The sequence below is a fragment of the Mchenga conophoros genome, linkage group LG7 (assembly GCF_057382185.1).
Source record: "Mchenga conophoros isolate Kocher_MC1m ecotype Shallow Benthic linkage group LG7, M_conophoros_male_GT1.1, whole genome shotgun sequence".
Classification (NCBI taxonomy): domain Eukaryota; kingdom Metazoa; phylum Chordata; class Actinopteri; order Cichliformes; family Cichlidae; genus Mchenga; species Mchenga conophoros.
Genome location: NC_140532.1, coordinates 51,476,000 through 51,494,632, shown reverse-complemented (window position 1 = coordinate 51,494,632; position 18,633 = coordinate 51,476,000).

The following is an 18,633-nucleotide window of genomic DNA, read 5'->3' as shown; positions in this document are numbered from 1 at the left end:
CACAGTAACACTGACTTTGTAGATAGAACATACAGCCTGTTCTCTGCTTACTTGATAGCTCTTGCTTAAAAGGGAAAGAAAACAGTGTTTTATCTTTGCTGGCACAAGTATAGAGAGTTGGAGCGTGTGTGACCGTGTGTTGAAAGATGAGGCCCAGCAGTCATGTCACATATCTGACCCATCACTTCTCTTCTTGGACGTCCTGCACATGTGGGTGGGGAGGACATGTGACAAGTGGAATCTCTATACGTGTGTGTCTATTTTTTGACTTCTTCTTGCTTTTAGATCTTGTTTTTAACCTGCCCCTGTTTTTCCCTCTAAATCAGTGCATTCATAAAGAACCTCAGACACTTATACGGCTATAATTATGCTCATCAGTTCGCACTGGTGCGGTTTTAACATAAGCTTTAGAAGAACAAGTCTTGACAGTTGCAAACTATTTCCCTGCAGCGGCTTGGAAAGCAAACATCAGGTACTTCACGTCCCAGGGTTTTTGTGTATCTGTGAGACTGAGTGACAGACATAGATGGGGAGATGCATTATACAATTACCAAATTAAAACAATTGCCAAAACCTCTCATGCACATTTCATCCTGTGTACACAAAAAAGGCTACATTTTCCCTTCATTCAGTTTGACCTGAAGTGAAACAAGCCTCAGCAGACCCCAGCTATGTGAACAGGTGACTTTGTATGACCTGTTTACCGAAACATACGCATCATTTCTTTTTGCACAGTGCACTGAGTGTTTTGTGAGCAATGAAGTGTATCGCTTCGGGCCAATATTTAAGGGGAAATCCACCCTGTTATTTTGTTTTATATTATGGTCTCTTACTTCAGCTTGATAGAAGCAAGACAAGCTGTGGTGAAGATCATCGTTGGTAGGAGTAAAAGTGATCCAAATGATCTTAGATGCTTTGTCAATAAATCTAAAACATAATTTCACCACCATCTGTCCGTCCTTTGTCCTTGTTGTACTTATCGTACATATAGGTAGATGTCAATAAAGTTGGGGTTGTGATACTTCAGCATTTAGGTAGCACTACAGAAGATGAACAAGCATTAACTAAGTTACTTTTTAAAGTGACAGATATTTGCACCATTTCAGATCATCGTTTCAGCGCAGCAAACACACACCTACACACACACACACACACACACACACAGTCATAAGTGAAGCCTGCTATGACTCTTGTAGATGAGCCCAATAGGTTTTCTGTGGTATTTTTCTTTGAGAGCCAACATTTCTGTAGAAATGTTTCTATTTATATGCACCTGTGCTGGTTAAGTGTGTCTGTCTAGCTCTTTCTCCAACTGACATATGGATACATCATTGCTAGTTTAGCAGATTGGAACACTCATTATTTCTTTTCATTTACCTATTTCCGCCTTTTCTGACCAGCTACACTCACAGAGAAGCAGCTGTCCTTTATAATATACTTGTATAACTTTATGAGAGGGTTTGGTTGAATAAGGAGCCAGTAACATGGAAATAACTTGTCGATGCATGCTCAATCATCCAGGTAAAGAAATCCCAAAATGTTGATTCTATTCATCACTCACCCAAGTGACTCCTTCGGTCTCAATTGACTGCAGGTTTATTTAAACATCACATCTCTGTGGCTTTCAAACCCCAAAACAGGCGGATCCACCCCAAGGATCCAGTCCCCTGGCACGAACAGAGTAATGTAGTGTACGCTGTAAAGTGCCAGGAGGATTGCCATGATTTATAGAGCAGGGAAACCAAACAACCTCTGGCTAAATGGATGGCCCAACACAGAAGAGCTACCTCGTCAGGCCAGGACTCTGCAGTCTGTTTACACCTACAGGCCAGTGGACACTCTTTCAGTGACAAGGATGTACACATCCTGGACAGGAAGGAACGCTGGTTTGAGCGGGGAGTCAAGGACGCCATTTACGTGAAAAGGGAAAGACCATCTCTGAATCGAGAAGGGGGCCTAAAGGTACATCTTTTATCATCTTACAATGCTGTGATTGCAGCCATTCCCTAACTCTCTGTGAATGGACCATTGATCTATGAGTACTGATCGATCAATGGTCATTGATCAATGGTCTTTGATCAGTGGTTGTTGGTCAATTGTCATGACAATTTCGGTCTGTTTTGTGGTAACAAAAATTGCAGAGGTACTGTTTATAAGGTTGGGGAAACCTGCAGTCAGCTGAGACTGAAGAAGTCGCTTGAATGAGTGACAAAACATTTCTCCCACTGAAAATGCTGCGTCCAGATGAATAGAATCAACTTTTTGGGATAAGAAATACCCATATGGAAAAGATATATATAAATCTTATACATTTCGTATCTGTCTTGTGTGAAACTTGTATGAAAAGCATACAAGAGTGAAAACAGATGTAAGATCCCTTGAAAAATTACATAAATGAAACTTCCTAAAACAATACATGTGAAAGTAATGAGAAAGTGGCCACTTTCATTAGTAAATCATATTAACCTTATATGATTCACTGTATGAAGTACGCCACATCTTATGCAAGTCTTTTATAAGTTTTTACTATTTCTTTTCCATATGGGTAACTTGCATATCAGCATATTCAGTGGTGAACTGAACATCGGTAGCAACAAGGTCACCTCTCACTCATCCGGAGCGACTCTGTCATCCTCTCATAAAGGATGTAGCACAACACTCTGGGTCATATACATACGCAGTCTCTGTAGGTTCCCTTCCTTCTCTCACATATCTCTTAAAATAAAATAATTTTTAACAAATAATTATGCCAATAACTGTATGCAACAATCTGTAGTGGCTGCTATGGTAGCCAGTAATGAGCTGTTTGTATGCAACATTTAATAAAAATACATAAGTCTGCACAGCTGGAAATCTCCTCACATTTCATCCTTCCTCCTAAAGATACTAGTGTACAATTAATTTTATAGTTAAATTAGTTTTACTTGGCGCATCAAAATTAAGAGTGGATTATTTTCTTCATTTTTTCTTCAGTACGATTCTCAGGATACATAAAGCTTAAAAAATGCAATCTTAGTTTTGTATTCAAACATCAGTTATCCTCTATCACATCTTCTTATTCCCAGCCTGCTACACAGACTGAGCAGCTCTCAGTTCCATCTCGTAAACCTTCACTTTCACACTTGCTGCTATCCTTGCTTCACAAATCAGCCCTAAGTTGTGACACTTACTCCACCCTGACTGCGCTCTATTCTTCACCTCTCTTGACCTCGTGTATTAAACTCATCTTGACTCATCTAAACATCCAGGTTCTTGTCTACCAGCTCCCTACTCTCACTACAGATCACAATGTCATTTCTGAACACCAGAAACTCCTGCCTGACCTCTGTCAAGTAGTCAATCACCACTGCAAATAAGAAAAGGCTCAGAGCAGACCTTCGGTGTTTCACTCTGACCACAGAATTCAACACTATTTCCCTCATGTATGTCCTGAACCTCACATCTCTGACACTTCTGACTTCCTCCTGCAGCACCGCTTTGCTTCTCTCGGCACTCTATCATCTGCTCTCTATAGATCCGCAAAAATACAGTGCAGCTCTTTCTGACCTTCTCCACCTACACTCTCACATTAAGACTCTCCCTTTGTCCATGCCATGTCTCTTGTTGTATGCTTAGCCTCCTAGTGCTCCTGTCTACTATTTTAATCTCCCTGATTATCCCACTTTTTCATTGCCAAACTCTTTCTTTGAATACTTTCCTTCCCTGTCTTTACCAGTCCTTGTCCCTACATTTGAACTTCCAACTATCACCTTCAAATTCCTGCCTTTGCTTCTCTCTCACTGGCTCCTAACTACCTTCCCCCTTTCTTCATTTTTTGTCTTTAGTCAACAATTGCTCAGTTTCCACCAGCACCCTGTTGGCCAATGGTGGTCATTGTTAACCTGGCCTCAGACCACATTTTTCCATATGTTTGATTTGGATAGATACCCTTCCTGATGCCATATTAGTGAATATTCACACACATAGTCAGACTTATGGAGTCTCTCACCACACTTCTTTTTCTCTTTCTATTTACAAACAAGGGATGTTTCCATATTCTCTCCACCTGTCTAAACGAAACACCCAGCATACATCATTAAACATACACGCACAATTAAGGGCATGCTGAGGTTTGTCACATGGAATGTAAATGGAGCTGGCACCAGAGGAAAGAGGTTAAAAATATTTAACCAGCTTAAAAAACTACAGGCAGATGTTGTTTTATTACAAGAAACTCACAAACCTGTCACAGGTTTAAACGAACTTAAAACACCTGAGTTTCCTAACGCGTTTGCAGCCGGTTATAATTCTAGACAACGGGGAGTAGCAATTTTAATACATAAAAATGTTAATTTTACAGTACTCGATACAGTTATAGATCCAGAGGGTAGATTTCTAATTATTAAACTATCAATATTGAACAAAAAACTATGTATTGTTAGTATATATGGTCCAAATGTTGATGAACCCTCATTCTTCCACGGTTTTTTTAGTGCACTCTCTGAACACCTTGATTGCACACTCATTCTTGGCGGTGACCTCAACCTTGGACTAAATGAAGAAATGGATAGGCTCAACACAACAGGAACTCAGCGTAATTGGCAGTCCACAAATATAATCAAACAGTATATGAACGACTTTGGTCTTTGCGATGCATGGCGCTCTCTTCACCCCACCAGTAAGGAATATACTTTTTTCTCGCATGTTCATCACTCTTACTCTCGTCTGGATTATTTTTTGGTCAGCAGCTCACTGCTGTGTGACATTTCAGACACTGAGATTCATCCTATAGCTGTCAGCGATCATGCTCCTGTATCTTTAACACTAATGCACAAGAATAATACTACGCCAAGTAAAAACTGGAGATTTAATATATCACTACTTAAAGATGAAGACTTTATTAAATACTTTAAAAAGGAATGGACTTCATATTTAGACTTTAATGACACTCCCGGAATATCTGCTTCTGTTCTATGGGAAGCAGGGAAAGCTGTGATGAGAGGTAAAATAATTTCTTTCTCATCACACAAAAAGAAAGAAGAAAACAAAAATATTCAGGAATTAGAAAAAAACATCAAATCACTAGAAGAAGCCTACGCGTGCGACCAAGATCAGGAAACATTGAACAAAATATGCAAAACAAAACTAGAATTAAATGAAATTATTAATAAAAAAACACAATTCCTTATACAAAGACTTCGCTTGCAGAATTTTGAACACAGTAACAAATCAGGTCGATTTCTAGCTAACCAGCTAAAAATAAATAAAGAAAAAACAACTATATGTGCTGCTAAAGATTTATCGGGGAACACAATATATGATCCTGGAAGAATAAACAACATTTTTAGGGATTTCTATGAAACTTTATACTCACCACAAATAAACCCATCTAAAAATGAAATTGATCTGTTTCTTGACAACGTAACTCTTCCAAAATTACTAGACAGTCAAGCAATGGAATTGGATTCGCCACTGACGCCAAGTGAACTCCAGGAAGCCCTGATAAGTATGCCCAATAATAAGGCTCCAGGTCCAGACGGCTTCCCTGCAGAATTCTACAAAGAATTCTGGATAATTTTGGCACCAGTATTCCACAGCATGTTGCAGGAAATCGAGGAAAATGGCAGACTACCACCAAATATGAATTCTGCCAACATTAGTCTCCTGCTAAAACCAGGCAAAGACCCTTTATTTCCCTCAAGCTATCGTCCAATTTCTCTTTTAAATGTAGACCTTAAAATAATCTGCAAAGCTCTCTCAAAGAGATTAGAGAAAATGACCCCCCTCTTAATTCATCCTGACCAAACTGGTTTCATAAAAGGTCGGCACTCCTCAACAAACACTCGTAGATTACTTAATTTAATAGACTACTCATACGATAAAAACATCGAAGCCATAATATTATCTCTAGATGCAGAAAAAGCATTTGACAGAGTTAATTGGAAATTTTTATTCGCAACTTTACACAAATTTGGTTTTGGAAACTCTTTCATAAACTGGATAAGAATATTATACAATTCCCCAACGGCTCGTATCAGAACAAATGACCAGAGATCCTCCAGCTTCTATCTCCTGAGGGGCACCAGACAGGGATGCCCACTCTCCCCCTCACTTTTTGCAATTTTTATCGAACCTCTAGCAGCAGCATTTAGACAGGCTACAACAATTAAGGGCATAAAATGTAAGAACATAGAACATAAAATCAGTCTCTATGCGGATGATGTGTTGCTTTTTCTGCAAAACACACAAACCAACCTCTCTGAGGTAATTACTTTAATAAACTGGTTTTCAAGAGTTTCAGATTATTCAATTAACTGGCCAAAATCTACAGTTCTCCCCATTAACTGCTCCTTCCATAATTCTTCCTCTGCCCCACTGCAATCCGGAAATATTAAATATTTAGGTATTAATGTCTCTCCTAAGCTTTCAGACTTAACTAAACTAAACCACATCCCACTTCTAAAGAAAGTAGAAGGCGATCTGACTAGATGGAAATCTTTACCCATATCACTCATGGGAAGGGTCGCCACTATAAAAATGATGATCTTGCCAAAAATAAATTACTTATTTTTGATGATCCCTAACAAACCATCACAAGATTGGTTCAGATCTCTGGATTCATATATTTCCAAATTCCTTTGGAAAGATAAACCCCCGCGTATTAGCTTAAAAACGCTACAAAGAACCAAGGATAGAGGAGGATTAGATCTGCCTAATTTTCACCAATACTTCTTAGCCAACAGGCTTCAGTTCATCTCAGAATGGTTAAAACATACCTTCTTAGTTGAGCCCTGGCTAGATGTTGAACAGGCACTATGCAAGGATCTAGAGATTTCAGACCTACCATTTATTAGCTCAAACATCAAAAGACATGAATGCTTTAAAAGTATCAACATCAGCTTTTCTCTAACAGCATGGTGGGAGTTTCTAAAAATAACGGAGTCTTCATTAATCCCATGCAAACGTACACCTATCTGGAATAACCCTGACATATTACAAAACAATAATATGATTAATTTCCCAGAATGGAGTTGTAAAGGAATTAAATACTTAGAACATATATTAGAGGGAACAGAATTTATTCCATTTGACAGACTAGTTGAACAATATGGGATCAACAAGACAAGGTTTTTAGAATATCAACAAATTAAATCCATAGTAAAAAAGAAATTTAACCTCAGTCAAGTTGAATTACAAACACCACTAAGTGCGGCACATTTTCTTACTCTTAAATCCCCCAAATTATTATCTAAAATATACAGAACACTTTCTAAATTAGATGAATCAATATCCCTTCCTACTGCAAAGTGGGAAGCAGATTTATCAGTCAACCTAGACCAAAACTTCTGGTCTCAGATTTGCTTAAAAACTTTTAAATTAATTAAAAATCCCAGTTTGCAATTAATACAATACAAAATACTTCATAGAGTGCACTATACAGGTCATCGGATGTTTAAGATGGGCTTTACATCTTCCAACAACTGCTCACACTGTCAAGGCAATACACCAGACAATTACATCCACGCTCTTTGGTTCTGTCCACCAGTGCAAAAGTTTTGGCGCGAGATATGTGAAGACTTATCAAAATGTCTGAAATGTAACATTCCAACTTCCCCCTTAGTGTGTTTGTTGGGCAGCTTAGATAATGTCACTTCAGAAAAGAATATAGCCCATATGATCTTCACTGCCCTATGCATAGCCAAGAAAACAGTCCTCATGAACTGGAAAAATAAAAATAATCTTAATTCTAACCAATATAGAAATTATCTATTAGATTACATTAGTCTTGACACAGCCTCTGCCACCACATCAGATCAATTGCTCTGGGCCCCTTTTATCAGCTCCATCACCTAGTGGGGGTGGGGGGTCATAGTTTGGTCCCGCCTTCACTGTTGTGATTGGTGAGGGGGTAGGGACAGGCTTAGGGCGTCGGGGGGTTCCCCGGAGGCATCTTCCTTGGGGGGCTCAACCCGGGGTAGCGGTCACGTCCGGTTGAGGGCTCTGTTGGCTCTCAGGTGACTGTTTCCTCGCGGCTGCGTGCAGCGGGGCTAGGGGAGGGTCTGTGCTGACGGACGTGGGTTACTGACCTGGCAACCTGGCTGCCCCTGGGTGGGTCCGGGATGGGCGTGAGGTTCTGGGGGTGCTCCGTCTCTGGGCGGGGGCCCGGGCCGGGCCTCGGGGGCTCGGGTCCTGGTTGGTGTGTTGCCGGGGTTGTGGGCGGGTGGGTGCATGGGGGCCCGGCCCTGGAGCAGGGTGCCGCCGGTGCATCGAGCCGCCTGGGGGGCTCTTCAACTGGTGGGGGGGATGGTCACATCTGGCAGGAGCTTTCTTCTCTCAGGAACTCTCTGCAGGAGGGGGAGATACAGGAGAGGTGGAGGAAGATCTCAGCCTGGGCGTTTACCGTCTTATGTAGTCTGGAAGATGTGTGGTTGGTGGGGTGGGTGCAGTTTTCTCTGTGGTGGGGTTGGGTGGACTGTCCAGGGCTCTGTGGAGCCGGGGGGCGCTACTGCACTGGGCCCCGGTCTGATGGGCCTGGGCCCCCCTTCCCTGGCGGGTCGCGGAGGGTGGGAGTGCCTACTGGGGTCAGCGGGGGAGCTGGCCCCAGGGAGGGGTTACCTGCCCCTCCCTTCCTTCCCTCCCCATCTCCAGCTGCCTCCCTCTTCCCGCTCCTCCACAACCACCCACACATGCAGGGCCTTGGAGTGGGGGTATGTCACCAGGGTGCAGAGGAGGCTACCCCCCCCCCCTGTCCCCTTCTGGCTGCCTCTGCCTCAATTTTATCCCACAACTTAGACATTCACATTATTCACACTCTCATTACACATACATATAGGATCTTGGGGGTGGGCACAATCACGGAGTCCAAATCACCATCAGGGTGTATACCTCACCCCTGACGTCGTTGCCCACCTCTCAATTTTAAATACACTTAGTCATTGAGGGCTAGCAGGAGGGACCATGCGCTTACCTGCTGCTCCTTGGCAGGTAGCTCCATGCCCTCCTGGGTTTTAATTGCACCTTAGAACACATATGCATCAACACTACAATGAGCGGGTGGAGGGAGGTTTGGAGTCTTCTCCCACCCCCATTCTCTGCGGCCTGCTGGAGCGGGGGGGCTAGTAGGAGGAGTTGGCCGTCCGACTGCGGTCTGGGGTGTGGGGCCTCCCTGCTGCTGCGGAGTCGGGGTGGTCTGCCTCTCCCCACCGCAGGGAAAAGGGTAACACCACCTGGGTCTGGGTGCAATTCCCCCCTCCAGGGGCAAGGGTACCTAGACCCGGTTTGTAGAGTACGCTTGGGGAGTGTGATTGTGTGTACAGCGACTCTTTATGTCTGTCTCCACGTTGGTTGAGTGTGGAGTGAGTGCATATGAGAGCATGAGGGTGGGAATGGATGTTTGTGTCTGTGTGTGCCTGTATGTCTGTGTCTATATGTCAGGTTGGGTATCAGACGCCACCTCTCTGGGGACACCTCAGGCCCTCCAAGGTTTGGAGGCCTATCTCCACCCACCACCACTTCCCCTGCCGGTGGCGGACTCCCTCAGGTGTCGGTGTGTTGGTGGTTCTTTGTGTCTGGGGGTGGGCGTCCGGGTACACACCGGCTCACTCCTTGGCGGCTGCTTGTCGGGGCCTGGGGCCTGGGGCTCGCTCGGGCCCCTTTGGAGGTGGGGTGCCCCCGGCCTCTCGGCCTAGGGCTCGGTCACTCAGGCGCAGCTGGGGGCCGGCGGAGCTCACGGGCGCGTCACTGCAACCCCCCCTGGCTTCTGCTCCGCGGCTGCTGAGTGAGCCCTCATCTGGGACTCTCCTCGGCTCTTACTGGAACAGTGGCGCGGCTGCCCCTCTGTTGGTCTTCCATGGTCTCTTGTGTTCTGGGGGCCTCTGGATGTCTGGAGTTTTGATCTCCTCCATACCCGCTTCACACCCTGGAGGATGGGGCTGTGGCCCCCCCACACTCCCTAGCAGATCATTACATGGAGAAACCTTTGGAATGCAAGCATGCTGATCCACACAGGTATGCACACATGGGTATTCACAGACGCGGACTAAAGCTTTCTTGGCTGCTGCCTCAAAGCACACTGTGCGCTGTCTATCTTGCGTGCTGCACAATATCGTTTATTACTTAGTAAATACTGATATCTATGACTAGCTAGTTTATTGTGATGGTGCTTTGTTTTCTCTATTATTATGTTGCTCTTTGTTGTTTGCTGTCTCCTCTGTTTGTTTGTTTGTTTGTTTGTTTGTTTTTTCTCCATACAGGTGACCCAGGAGTTTTTTTTTTTTTTTTTTTTTTTTGTCTCTCTTCCCCCCCCCTTCTCACCGTCTCTTCTCCCCTTGGGTTTTCTTTCTTTCTCTCCCCCTCTCTCTCTCATTCATTCCCCCTGTCCTATTTATTAAAAAAAAAAAAAAAAAAAAAAAAAAAATGACAAAGGATGAACTGAAGCTCTGCCATCACGTAATGTCGCATACTGCTGTTTCTGATGTCATTTAAAAAAAAAAAAAAAAAAAAAAAAAAAAAAAAAGAGAAGGGGGCCTAAAGGTACATCTTTTATCATCTTACAATGCTGTGATTGCAGCCATTCCCTAACTCTCTGTGAATGGACCATTGATCTATGAGTACTGATCGATCAATGGTCATTGATAAATGGTCTTTGATCAGTGGTTGTTGGTCAATTGTCATGACAATTTCGGTCTGTTTTGTGGTAACAAAAATTGCAGAGGTACTGTTTATAAGGTTGGGGAAACCTGCAGTCAGCTGAGACTGAAGAAGTCGCTTGAATGAGTGACAAAACATTTCTCCCACTGAAAATGCTGCGTCCAGATGAATAGAATCAACTTTTTGGGATAAGAAATACCCATATGGAAAAGATATATATAAATCTTATACATTTTGTATCTGTCTTGTGTGAAACTTGTATGAAAAGCATACAAGAGTGAAAACAGATGTAAGATCCCTTGAAAAATTACATAAATGAAACTTCCTAAAACAATACATGTGAAAGTAATGAGAAAGTGGCCACTTTCATTAGTAAATCATATTAGCCTTATATGATTCACTGTATGAAGTACGCCACATCTAATGCAAGTCTTTTATAAGTTTTTACTATTTCTTTTCCATATGGGTAACTTGCATATCAGCATATTCAGTGGTGAACTGAACATCGGTAGCAACAAGGTCACCTCTCACTCATCCGGAGCGACTCTGTCATCCTCTCATAAAGGATGTAGCACAACACTCTGGGTCATATACATACGCAGTCTCTGTAGGTTCCCTTCCTTCTCTCACATATCTCTTAAAATAAAATAATTTTTAACAAATAATTATGCCAATAACTGTATGCAACAATCTGTAGTGGCTGCTATGGTAGCCAGTAATGAGCTGTTTGTATGCAACATTTAATAAAAATACATAAGTCTGCACAGCTGGAAATCTCCTCACATTTCATCCTTCCTCCTAAAGATACTAGTGTACAATTAATTTTATAGTTAAATTAGTTTTACTTGGCGCATCAAAATTAAGAGTGGATTATTTTCTTCATTTTTTCTTCAGTACGATTCTCAGGATACATAAAGCTTAAAAAATGCAATCTTAGTTTTGTATTCAAACATCAGTTATCCTCTATCACATCTTCTTATTCCCAGCCTGCTACACAGACTGAGCAGCTCTCAGTTCCATCTCGTAAACCTTCACTTTCACACTTGCTGCTATCCTTGCTTCACAAATCAGCCCTAAGTTGTGACACTTACTCCACCCTGACTGCGCTCTATTCTTCACCTCTCTTGACCTCGTGTATTAAACTCATCTTGACTCATCTAAACATCCAGGTTCTTGTCTACCAGCTCCCTACTCTCACTACAGATCACAATGTCATTTCTGAACACCAGAAACTCCTGCCTGACCTCTGTCAAGTAGTCAATCACCACTGCAAATAAGAAAAGGCTCAGAGCAGACCTTCGGTGTTTCACTCTGACCACAGAATTCAACACTATTTCCCTCATGTATGTCCTGAACCTCACATCTCTGACACTTCTGACTTCCTCCTGCAGCACCGCTTTGCTTCTCTCGGCACTCTATCATCTGCTCTCTATAGATCCGCAAAAATACAGTGCAGCTCTTTCTGACCTTCTCCACCTACACTCTCACATTAAGACTCTCCCTTTGTCCATGCCATGTCTCTTGTTGTATGCTTAGCCTCCTAGTGCTCCTGTCTACTATTTTAATCTCCCTGATTATCCCACTTTTTCATTGCCAAACTCTTTCTTTGAATACTTTCCTTCCCTGTCTTTACCAGTCCTTGTCCCTACATTTGAACTTCCAACTATCACCTTCAAATTCCTGCCTTTGCTTCTCTCTCACTGGCTCCTAACTACCTTCCCCCTTTCTTCATTTTTTGTCTTTAGTCAACAATTGCTCAGTTTCCACCAGCACCCTGTTGGCCAATGGTGGTCATTGTTAACCTGGCCTCAGACCACATTTTTCCATATGTTTGATTTGGATAGATACCCTTCCTGATGCCACCTTCTTCATTTATCCAGGCTTGGGACTGACACTAGGTGTACACTGACTTGTGCCCCCCCGTGACTGAGCTGAAGCACAGGACTGCTAAACCTGTTCACAACCTCATAGTCTTTTCGGTCTGTTTTGTGGTAATTCACATCAGCGGTCAAACCAGTGCACATCATAAAATATTAATTAATGTAATTATCTTCATAACTGTGCAAGTTTTATGAAGCACAACAATTATAGCAACTTGGATGAGTAGGAATAATGGTAGTGCTTTAAAATGCATTTGCTTAAATTAGGGTATTTGTACATGCTATGATATGATATATTACTGTTCCTCTGATTTTATTAAACTCAAAGTTGTTATATGAGGGTGTATAATAGTCTTGCAGATATAGTGGATGATTTAGTAACACATAAAAACATTTGTTAGAGTTTACACAAGTATGTTGGTGTGCTGCTCATGTTTCATTAGAACTAGCAAAATCTAAAATAAAAGCATGTATAGAAGTAACGACCTACAAACAGTTCTTTCTTTGTTTTTAAAATAAAAAGCAGGAGTTAAAATGCCTGAAACAGACAGACAAAATGCCATGATCATCCTCGTGGCACACCAGTTAAGAAACAGTGCACTCCTGCACTCACTCTGCCCATGGTGTTACATTTTGCTAGCACATTTTGATAGATATAGCTTCACATCTGTCATTGGCTCAACGTCTTTAACAGCTGCTCAAAGCTAAACCAGCTGCTTTTTCTGTTGAAACAAGGTAACAGCTGAACTCATTCACTTTGCTTTCTCTCCCTCTCCTTTTTCTGTCTTTTGCTTTCTGGGAAAAATACATGACTCACACTGTGCATTAGCAGTCACTCAGAATAACTTAGCTGTGCTATAAAGGTGAGTCTGAGTGCAGGGTGGACTAGGTTACTTTATATGATTTGTAAAGGGTGAAAATGGCATCATGGCAATGTAACTATGACACTAAATTAAAAACAAAAAGCCTAACTACATCAAAAATTTCAGTTTAATGTAGTGGAAGGGTTCTCCCTCCACTGAAGCCCTAGATTGTTTGTCACACTTTTTACCCCACTATGTAGCCTCTAGCTCACTATAATAACCATATTAATATTTGGCTTCTCTTAAAGAGAGTAAATGTTTTTTTCCTGCAGGTTAAAGATCTTCAAATTTCATTTCTCGAGTGCAGACACGATTAACTTGTGTAGCTCATCCCACCAGAGTACTGAACAAATACCATTCTAATTAATGCTATGAATTAACATCATTGGTGTACTTTTTAGAATTTTTTTAATATTAATTTTAAAGAAAAAATCAACGGTAAATACAATTTCTCTGGAATATGACAGTCATGGCTCATTTCCTGTCTCTCAGATGACTTTCATGGCGTTAGAGACGCCACTGTTCACATTACAGCCTTACTCCTTGCATTTAAATTTAAATTCAGTAGAAATTACAAGTATATTCCCTGAGCGCCTTCAGGTTTTAATTCAGTGTAAAATAACCAATCTAAAACTTGTCACTTGACGCCCAACACCTTAATTCCCAGCTTATGATTGTGTATTTGGAAAAATTACTAGACAACCTGCAAAATATTACGTTAACAAAATATGTTTCTTGTAGAAGAAGTGACAGATTTCCATACTTGTTTTTTGTAAATATTTTAATGAGACAGTCAGTAGTCTTGAGCAGTATGTGCCGGCAGCTCTTGAGATACCACAACAGCCACACCTGTTCTCTTCTGCATTCCTTCACAATAAGCATGTTCCAGAGACGACAGTTTAACTACAACAGTCTGTGCTGAATGTGCCAGTTATAGTATTGTGAGGAGTGCATTTTTGTTTAATACTCTTTGGCAATTTAGCTCCCTTTGAAAAGATAAACAGTAAGATCTAAGTTCTACCGATGCACACACTGCCTCTCTCTGTTTTACTAATAAAAACCTTTGTAAAGTTTTTCTTAGTGGTGTTTGACACCACTTTAGCTCAAGGGCATCCTATGGGTTTCAAAACAACATAAGTGCTACTGCTCACAGGAACAAAAAGGAATCATTGTCTAAATAATCTGATTGATATCTATGCTTTAAAAAAATGAATGCCTTTAATTTCACATTGCTTGGGTTACTTCAGGAGAACAATCTTTTTGGGAACCAGCAGACAAAAATAAAGACTAAACATGGTCACCTTTCTTGACTAGTTTGCTGACATTTCAGTTTCTCTAAGACGAATGCGAACTGTATAAATATTCAGTCAAATGTAAGGAGAAATGATGTACCTGCTTACTTAGATCAGAACACCATGATTAACATGCACCAATACTTGATAGAGGTTTGCATATTTCACAAAAAAAAGTGTAATTAGCTTCTGTTTTCTGCCTTTATCTTTAAGTAGAAATAGGTCTATAAGCTTTTGGACAGTCAGCCTTTGTTTTTTTGTAGTTTTGCCTCCATACGTCACCACAGTGGATTTTAACCCTGGGGTTGACATTATGACAACACACAAAAGTTTTCAAAATTTTTTCCTTAAATCTGATGACTGTGACCCAGAGTGACCCAAAAAACAATACAATTAAAAGTTGCTATCATTTTTAGGCTGTTCTCAAATAAAGGTATATGGTGCAAAGGTCTAAGGAACAGAGGTCATACAGAGGTGAGAGTTTGCTTTGTGAGATGATGCCATCAGACAAGATATCTGAAATAGAGTGGTTAGTGGCGTTACCTCACAGCATGAAGGTTACTGGTTTAATCCTGGCTGGGGCTTTTTTGTCTAATGTTTACATGTTTGACCTACGCTGGATTACCTGGAGCAGCTGTCCTCTCACAGTCCAAAGACACAGGGGAGGGAGTTGATAAAGGCACCTGAGCTCCCATTTCAGCGAGTGTGGGATACAAATGTATGCGTCCAACACACGGAAGCTTTCGTACCCCCACTTTGAATGTACAGACTAGTTTAAAATAAGCACATTTCACATTCTCTGTGTTAATTCATTAAAAAATAGTATTGATAACTATAAATGGTAGTTTTGTGGACCTTTTTATGTTACAGAATTGAGAACAGCGATTATATGTGGTTATATAATAAATCTCAATAATTTCTTGAGACTTTGGCAGAAATTGGGAGTGGAAGGAGGTTGCTAGTGTTTATAGATGATGCAACTGCTCCTAGAAGTAGCAGGATAAAATATGTATGCAGGGCTATTTTATCTGTTTAGATTCAGCCAAATGCCACAAAACTCACACATGAGTTCTTTTCAGTGCAAATGAACAAAGACCCAAAGCATACTGCAAACGCAACCAGAGAGTTTCTGGAGGTGTAGGAATGGGATATTCAGTCAGTCACCTGTCTCAATCTGATATGGCGTGCTTTTCAGTTAATGAAGACAAAAACCGAAGGGAGAGAGAGCTACAAACACACCTACTGAAGCATCTGAAGTGCCACTAAGAGGCCTGGGAGAGCATCTCAAGGGAGAAGCATAAAGGGGAGCACAGCAACACTGTGGTTAGTGTTATATTCTGGTCTCATTCACGACAGACTCCAGAATATCTATTTCCTACCCAACGGGGTAAAAGGTTTATTAACAAGTCATGCGACTCAGATTGGTCCTCTGCCATGTACAACAGCAACATACAGCCTAACAATCTGGCCCAAACTCCTTACTTGTGTGTCACTCTAAAACGTCCGTGCAGCAACACAGTCCATTGTGGAACAAACCATCTTGCAAACAATAATTCACATTATTACAGTTAGCACTGTTGCTTTACAGAAAGATGGTAATCTGACTTCCTCCCACAGGCCAAAGACATGCAATTAGTGGGGTTGGGTTAACCAGTGATTCTAAACTGCCCAAAGGTGTGAATGTGAGTGTGAATGGTTGTTTGTTTCTGTGGTGGCCCCTTTGTCAGATTTGTGGCCTGTCCAAGGCAGGCTTGGAAAATGAAATCGACACCGATGTCCTTTCTGACACCAACACAAATGGAATTTGCTTATTCATTCAAAATTCAATCTATAAAGTTAGCCTAAAGGTTTCTATGTTTTTGAAAAATCTCTCTTTTAGCACCATATCTAAAATGTGTGTGTGTGTCTGTGTGTGTGAGAGAGAGTACAGGATGTGTCTGTAGAGTGGTTTTTGCCCTGGCTGGTCATAAAAAGCTTATTGGAACAAGGGGCCAAAAAAGGTTCTGTTGGTTTTTACCTGACCTCCCATCCTGACACACAGTTATGATTCTTGGCCATCTGTCTAAAAAGCTTGTCCTCTGGACAGACATTCCTCCTTGATGCCCCATTGAACAAAAGGAAAAGGATATGGGCAAAAAAATCAATAAAAGTAATGCTGTGTGGGCCTGTCTGTGAGTACCACATGATACCAATCGTTATTTTTTTCAGGTGGAACTAATTGTTTAAAAATACGCTGAAATTTAAAGATGTAAAGCCTCTTTTAAATGTTCAAAAATCAAAAATATATAAGGTTATCATTGTTATTATTTAGATCAGGTGAGCATTTTCTGTGATTTTTACGACCAGTGCATCATTTTTGATTAGGTGCTTTAAAGACCGACCTGGTATCTAATGTGTACCGCCTTTTTCAATTCAATTCAATTCAATTGTATTTATATAGCGCCAAATCACAACATAAGTCGCCTCAAGGCGCTTCATAGATACAGAGAAAAACCCAACAATCATATGACCCCCTATGAGCAAGCACTTTGGCAACAGTGGGAAGGAAAAACTCCCTTTGTCGTGCTGGGAAGGAGCGCCGTCGCCCGAGAAGGAGACGTTATCGACCATCTCTTCCTTCTGTAATTATTGGAAACGTAAGATCTTTGCCCAATAAGATGGATGAGCTCATGTCGCTAACCTGGTCACAGAGGGAGTACCGGCAATGTAGCATCATGATGCTAACGGAGTCGTGGCTAACATCGCTAACTCCGGACACAAGCGTGACACTACCGGGATTCCAGCTGCTGCGAGCGGACAGGACCAGAGACAGCGGTAAGAGGAAAGGAGGGGGACTGGCAGTTTTTGTGAACGACAGATGGTGTAACCCTGGGCACATCACTGTAAAAGAGCAACTCTGCAGCAGAGACATTGAGCTGTTAGCCGTTAGCATGCGTCCGTACTACCTGCCCCGGGAGTTCTCGCATGTTATCGCGATAACAGCGTATGTCCCCCCCTCGGCCAACGCGGATGCAGCCTGTGACTCTCTCCACTCTGTGGTCAGCAGACTGCAAACACAATCACCGAGAGCCCTTCTCATAATATCAGGGGACTTCAATCATGCCTCACTGGACTCCACACTGCCCACCTTCACCCAGTATGTGACCTGCCCAACCAGAGTCAATAAAACACTGGACTTACTGTATGCCAATGCAGAAGAGGCATACAGTTCATCACCTCTCCCTCCCCTGGGCAGATCTGATCACAACCTGGTGCACCTTGTCCCTGTGTATGAGCCCTTAGTGCGCAGGGAGCCACCAGCCACCCGCACAGTACAGAGATGGTCAGAGGAGAGCGAGGAGGCTCTTAAGGATTGTTTTGAGTCGACTGTGTGGGAGGTGATTTGTGATGACCACGGTGAGGACATCGACAGCCTTACTACATGCATTACTGACTATATAAACTTCTGTGTGGATAACACTGTACCTACCAGGACTGTACGGTGTTTCTCCAACAACAAACCTTGGATTACCCCAGAAATTAAAACCGTCCTCAAGCAGAAGAGGAGGGCCTTCAAATCCAGAGACAAAGAGGAGTTGAAAAGGGTGCAGAGAGAGCTGAGGGGACTGATAAGGAATGGGAAGGAGAGCTACAGGCAGAAGATGGAGAACCAGCTTCAACAAAACAACGTTGGTGAAGTCTGGAGAGGCCTCAGAACCATCTCGGGCCACAAACAGCAGAACTCTCTGCCTGGGAGGGATGTGAGATGGGCAAATGAACTGAATCATTTCTTCAACAGATTTGACTCAGCCATGAGGCAGTCTGCAACATCGGCTGCAGACTCACCCACCCCCACTGCTGCTGTTCCACCTCAGACACTTCACACCTCCTCTATTCACCCTGCTCACTCCCCCCCACCCCCAACAACAGCATCCAATACACACTCAACACAAGGCTCCAGCCTGTCTCTCTCAACCACCCAGGTTAGGA